This window comes from Fringilla coelebs, assembly GCF_963513975.1.
Source record: "Fringilla coelebs genome assembly, chromosome: 7".
NCBI lineage: Eukaryota > Metazoa > Chordata > Aves > Passeriformes > Fringillidae > Fringilla > Fringilla coelebs.
This window is the reverse complement of record NC_140035.1, coordinates 25,971,310-25,978,725: the sequence shown is the minus strand read 5'-3', so window position 1 is coordinate 25,978,725 and position 7,416 is coordinate 25,971,310.

Here is a 7,416-nt window from a genome sequence, read left to right as displayed (position 1 = left end):
GCTATGTCTAATAATCCTCATCATTTTTACAGAAAACAATAATACAACCAAGCAGCAGAATTAATGAAGTCTAGTTTTCTCAGAAATTGTGTCCCTGCCCACACACAGTCTGTAACCCACTTCTCTTCAATTTCCATCAGAAGTGTGCCAAAAGGCACCCACAATTTCCTCTACTCTTCTCTTGAAGAGCACCCCCCCCCCCCCCAGCTCTTTTCAAACACGTCCTAATTACTGCCCTCATGCCCTCAGGGCGCACCCCTTTCCCTCTTAGAGGCACAAACATGGGGTTTGTGCTTCATGCAGCCACCCTTTCTTATGCAGCTTGCAAGAACTTCTTGCTTTTGTGACCTCTTTCACATTGCCAGTTTGGCTGAAAGCAGCCAGCTGGTTCACGAGTTATTAAGGAAAGGCTGAGAGATAGACAGTATGATCTCTCAGGCCTTATTTCTTGAGGAAAAGAGGATAAAAACAGAAGGTGATTAGAGTCTAAGTGTTTATGTCTATGGCCCTGGGCTTTTAGAGGCATCTTTATACCACAGACCTGGTGATTTTGTTGAGTAGTTATAATGTGTGCTCCTGCATATTATCTAATCATTACATTTTATTATCATCCACTGAGGACAATATAAATATTTTAGTATAATGGTTGATTTGTCTAGTTGGCTGTGGGAGACCGGGAATTGCACTAACCAAGGCAACAATTCCCTTCTTTTTAAAATGGCTTGGAAGTTTCCAGGGACCTTGTCTGACTCCTGATTCCTCTCCCTTACTGTTCCCTGTTCTCTAAATTGGCACATGTTGCCAAAAGTGCCTGCTGCCCAAGGAGTGGATGGCATGGCTTCCTGTAGGGCTGTCAACATAGTTCTTTTAATCAGTCAGGGATTTGTTGCTGAATGAAAGAAATCTCCCCCGGACATCTTTCAAGTGAATGGTTTCCACAGAATTCCCAACCCAATTTGCCGTGGGAAAGTGGGTAAAAAAGGTTTTAGAAATCAAGCTGTGGACTCAAGTATGTTAGGATTTACAGGGTCAGATCCAGCATTGCTAAGGCCAGGAGAAGTCTGACTATGGACTCAATGAGTGCAGGATTAAACCCATTGCCACTCAGCTACCATGGCGACAGAAACCTTAGAAATTTCTTAGACACTGTTGGTGTGCTGGACTAATTTCAAGCTTAAATTTGGAATAGTCAGTATAGCAAGTTTAACATTGCCTTTTAAATTCTAGTCATCTATCTATTCTTCTCAAACATATTAAACAGTACTTATTTACAATATTTACATCTTGGAGGTACATTGTGGTGTTACAAATTCTTTTCCTTTTCATCTAGAAAAAATGTCTACTCAACAAAGAGGATGATTTCTTCTTAAGCAGCTTCTGTTTCCACTCCTGGTATAGAACACGCTGTTGTTCTTTAGTGAAGAGTTCTCTGAGACACTCTGGCTTTCTGTGAGGTCAAAACTCCTCACCAGCTCACTGCAGCCTCCTCCTGACACAGGATCATAGTAATGCTCCTGGTGGGTTTCTCTCAAATATTTGTGTCTTTTAAACTGAGAAAGAGGTGGAGTCAGTAATTTCAAAGAATACTATGGCACCATGTCAACATTTGGGTTTAGCCCTTTAAGTAAAACCTGCTGCACTGCATATAGAAATCTAAGGTCTCTCAAAAAACAAGTGATCTTCAAAGTAGGGTGTATTTCACTGGAATACCTGTTAAATGTTCTATTAAATAATTTTCGTGTTTTTTCTTTAGAAAAGCAGAATGAGAAATTTGCACTACATTACTGCAAATCCTTTGTGGAAGAAATGTGATAGGCAGAAAATATTGATTAGCTCTAGGATGCTATGTATTTTCAGAGTAGATCCGAGCTTGGAAACAATTTCTTTTCCTTTGAAACCCTTTTCCATTTTAAAGTTTTATGTCTCAGTTTGAATACAGGGCTCTGAGTAGGGCCCATTCTGTGCTCTGTGGTCCATCTTGCCAGGTACCTTATGTACGTGGGATCTCTTTCCCTTCAGTTCACATGTGCTTTGTTGAGTAGCTTCACTTTCTACTAAGAGTAACACTTCCAGTAGCCATGTGGGCTTCACTGTGTTGGCCTCACTGGAGGTACTGCAGTCCCATGAAAAGAGTATTTTTGCTGTTTAAATAGAACCCAAAAATAGTTCTGCAGTAGGTGTTGTTATATTTGATGTACAGGGTGGTAAAATAAATGGCCTGTCCCTGAAACTTTACACCACGGGCAAGTGCCATGTTAGCTGATTCAGAAAATGAATAACTTGTTCTTTTCTGGTGAGTTTTCCATCAACATAGATCCTCTAAGAAAACCTTCAACTGGACTGAAGAATAACATCAGGGGGACTGACAAGACTGCCCAATTTGAGGGATCCTACACAAGTAGGCTGGACAAAACCTATGTATTACTACTGAAAAAAAAACGTCATGACCCATCTTATCCATGCGGTCTAATGGAAGTGACAGTTCCTGGAACTTGCTCATTTTTAATCCATGAGACACTGTGTCACAAGATAATCAACAGGTGAAGCCAGTGGCTGTCCTGGATCTTTGGGAGTCCATGAAATCCACAGAAGTAACTAAGACAAGTAAACCTTGCTGAATGAACAAAACGAGTATATAGATGAAAACTCTATCTGCTGAACAGAGTCAGACATATTGGAAAAGGTTGAAAACTGAAGGGCAAATGTACAACTCCTGAAAGAGGACACAGAGGAGGAAAGCTTGAGACTTTATTGACTCAAGTAGACGACCACACCCAGGAATGCACCCTAAAGAGCAATCCTAGGAGACAGATAGTCTTCCATTTTCCATTTCTAACTTTGATTCCACACATTTCCTTGTCCTTTAAATAGAACAGGACTCCTATCAATCTCTTGATCTGTTCTGCTGGCACACACAATGACAGTCCTATGTGCAGATGAAGCCATAAGAGTTTTACTGACTTTTTTCCCTAAAAAATGTGTCCAAACTGCTTTTGGATTCACTGCTTCTCCACCTCATCATTCTGCTATTTCATTCCATTTCTTTGCTGATTACCTTGCATGACTTCTCTCCCACTTGCAAGATACATGCTTTACTTTATAAAGATTCTTATGCTGTAAAAAAAACCTAAGTCAAGCAGTTACCAGAGCTGGAAGGTCTTGCCCTCCTCCAACTGGCATAGCCATCATGTAGTAGCCATCATGTTAACTTTCAGTATGGATTATTGTTATGGAACTTGTATTACCTTGGCTGTTTGCCCAGCATGTCCTTGATAACTCAAAAAGTCACAAAAAGTGAGTAATACTCTGGTCCTACTCAATAAGACACAGGATCATCATGATGGAGATGGCCTTAGTGTTCAAGAATGCTTTAAATTTGGCACTCTATGTGAAAAAATGGTTTAGATTGCTTTCCATGAATAACTGCTATTAAACTTTGTTCTTCATCTTGCTCTTCAAGACTGGTATTGATTGTCAGTTGCTTGGATGCTAAGAATATCCTTGGATAATATTTTGGGAGTTTAAAGCACTAACAAGTTTCTGAAATGTATGGGATTTTTTGGATAGCAGACAAAATACATCAGGATAGATTTTTCCATGCACAAGTAGCTTAATACCTGTCTCTGAAATGGGAGCAATGCCAAGCAATGCATTTTGGCAGTGCAGTCTTATGCAATCATGTCCCCAGTAGAATTATATTCTTCTGGTGTGGGATGGTTTGTTATCCCTATGTATGACCCTTTAATAATACTTCCTAGTCAAGTGTTTGACATGGAGCTGGCTTTCCCAGATTTCTACATCTACATAATGATGTGTTTTCACAATCACACTGTGATTGGTTCAGAGCAATGTCACAAGAAACTGGTGAAGCAAACACCAACAAATTCACAAGCAATTCCAGTATCACAAGTGGTCAGCCACAAGGGACATTTTTAATCCAAGTGAAGACTCATTTTTCAAGTGGAAGCTAAAGCATAATCCCCCACAAAATCTGAGTAAAAAACCCTAAAACTCTTTCATTTGTTTTTAGCTGGGTAGTTCAGTGGAAAAAAGGTCCCAAGAGGCAAATCTAAAGACTTTGCAGAAATAGTGACTGAAATGAGAAGATAAAATTTGGAGTAAAGAGGCCTTTTCATAGATTCATGCATTTATCTTTTGTGTTTAGAAACTAGGAACACAGACATAAAACACAAACATTTATTTTTTGTGTGTTAGGCAATGGTAGTGGATGGGGAATACTTACTGCAGTCAGTTGATTGACCTGCCCTGGCATAAGCAGTAAATGACATAAAGGCAGTCTTAGGATGGGAACTTGTGTTATCTGTCTCTGGCCAACAGACTTTTTCACCTAATTATCACAGAATGTGTTACCTACTTGTGTGTTCCTTGCTGTCTAGTTATTGCTTTTGCTCAGTATCTCCCTCATTAATTTTATCCTTCTTCCGCCCTGTGCCTCACTAATCAGAGATAAGTAACATTCATCAGTAATCCTATTCCTCCTAGAACTCTCCCAGGTAAAGCTGCATGAGTGTTTGAGAACAGGAAGAGCTTGCATTTTAAAAACATGAGTGTCTTTTCTAGACACTCATGCAGGAAAAGATGAAGCTGGGAAAATGGCATGATTAGTCTGTCTGTGACTTATCCATTTCTTCATTCCCACAGTTAAAGCCAGTGCAACTTCATCTTTGTCATCACAATGAATATCCAACATTTCCACAAATGCTATCCCTTTTCTAGGGATTTTCTGTTGCAGTTGATACTATGCAATCTTAACCACCTCTCCCTAAAGTATGTTGCCTTCATTTGAGGCATTCCCATGCAACAGAGTGCAGCTGTGATGGGATGTGCCTCAGGTCAGAGTATTCAGGTGAATGAAAAGGTGTGATGGTGACATTGCACTTACCCTTTCTGCTGGCCACTTCTGAATAGTGCACTCATATTATTTGCCAGCTTGCAGAAAGTAAGTGGGTTTTATGAATGCCTTCCATGCACATAAACAGACCCCATGAGATTTGGCAGGCAGGAGCAAGTGATGACAGGTTGTCATCAAATTATTCCTTTATATTTTATAGCAACAAGGATCATAAAGATTTGTTGGGAGACAGATACAAGAAACATAAAATGCATTCTAGACAACATCTTCATTAAGACTACCCAAGTTTACTAATCCTGATGCCCAATCATAACCCCTGGTAATTTTATCGTATTATTTGTCCCCTCTCAGCTTAGTGGTGATGAAAACAAAGCAGCCTTGGCCAGCCATTTATGAGGAAGGAAATTGTTAAAACAACATGTCTCAATAAAGCAATGGGCTCTGCTGTTGTTTTTGTGTATGATCCAACTGGATATCACAGACATTCCCAGTCAAGGAAACCCAGCTCTAGATGAAACTAAAAGAAGCCATGGGCAAAGAGGTAAAGCTTATAAAGACCACATATACATACTACTTGTTGGCTAAAGGGAGCCCCAAACCAGCTCAGTATACTTTGATTTTCAATCAGACCCTGACCTTTCTGTCTGAAGTAGGCCCCCAGACTGTGTTTGGAAAATTGTCTGGAACAAACTGAGAACATTCTGTGTTTCTGAGCAGGTTTGTTCTGGTTAAGACTCCTCCCAATTTTCATACGCAGTGTAAGATATTTAAGTCTGAGAGTTTTTCACTTGGAATAGAATCTGCACAAAAGAATGATATTTGGAACATAAGCAGCTTATCAGGAAATAACAACTTGAATTGCAAATGTTTCCCCAGAAGGTGATTTGCCAGAGGTGTTTTCTACCATCCTCTCAAAACTGTAGGTTTTTGCTCTTCCATCATGTGATGCTCTAAGAAATGAGGCTACACACATTCATTTAATAATATAGTTCCCTTGTGACATGTTCACTTTCCTTAATGAGGGCAGTGTTGCTAACTTGTTAGAGCCTGAGGACTGTATCAAATTAACATAGCATGGAGGAAAAATTAGCAGAGAGAGGAGCTCCTTGTGTGAAATGGAATGAGATCACTGATGGTCCTTTTGTCAATCTTTATTTTTGTACTACAGACAAAATGTTAACAAGAATAATATAGAACACTATTACTCATAACTAGGATGCCCTTGGTTTTTTTCAATAACCTGAATGACCAAAAGTAATTAAACCTTCACAGTACTGATTATATAATAAAGCAGGCACAATACAGGTGTTTAACTGTGAGAAAGAAAGGGAAGAAGCATGGATCTCGGTAAAGTCACTGGGGAGAAGTGACAAGGAATAGACGGATTTTCTAGTTTTTTTATGACAACATTTTGTTTTGCATGAGTGAGTCCAAAGTCCCACTATAGTCTCAGTAGAATAATGCTTCTGCTAATATACAAGAAACCAGAATGCAGCTCTTTCCATACTTCATTATAAAGCAAAACTCTCAAGGGCCAGAAAAGGCAACAAAGGAATGCAGGAGAGAGAAAGCCAGGATTCATGAAATAAGGGGAGTTTCAGCAGAGACATCCACACTATATTTTTCTTTAAAATTTTCCTTTGAAAAGCATGGTTGGTAAAATGCACTGGCTCTGCAGTGATTTTTGCCAGCCATACATGTCACTCTTGTACAAGCTCAACAGATACACATAGAAGTCAGCAAATTGGGAGGGTATGTGAAATATAGAGCCTGTGTAAGGTTTTAAACATCATTGCTGTAGTTTTGGCCTTTTCATGATTGTGCCTTGCTTGTGCAATGATAGTTCCTAAGAGGGGCTGTGAGCACTCCTGTGGGACGTCAGTTCTGCAGTGACACTGGGGGCAAGGTGCTGCTTCCACACAATGTTCATTTGGGGAAGGGGGTGAGCCATTGCTAACAGATCTAAGGAGCTGTACCCCCAGGTATAATCAGCAGACATTCTTTTAGGTAATGATTATTGCCAAATTTTTTTTTCCTGGCAAAGGCTTCCCCTCCATTTCTATAATTATTGAATGCTGGTGATGCTGGAGGTAAAATCCTCCCATATCCTCTTGCCTCAGTGCATGTTCACAGGTATCTTCCCATGCCTGATGGATGTTATTACAACAAGAACTAGTGAGGAGCTGAGCCATTCCACAAAAGCCTGCTAGTTAACTTTAGTACACACCCCGTTGTATAAACCTTTCTATCAAAAGTGATAAACCTTTCAGTGATAAACCTTTCTATCAAAGGATACCCACAATCAGCAAAATTAGCTCACTTACTCTCTGGCTCTAGGCATAGAAGCTGTGCAATGTCTCTGATCCAGAAAAGAAGCCCTGACTGGCAGCAATTTTCTACCAGTGTAATCATGGGCTAGCTTTGGAAAGCGTTTGGTGGCAGCCCAGGCTTGGGTTGGCTTTGGCAAGGTCAGCATGTGGACATTGTTTCCCAGAGGGCACTGCCATCTGCTGCTGGTGGCACCAAGGAGCTTCGCTGCAGCT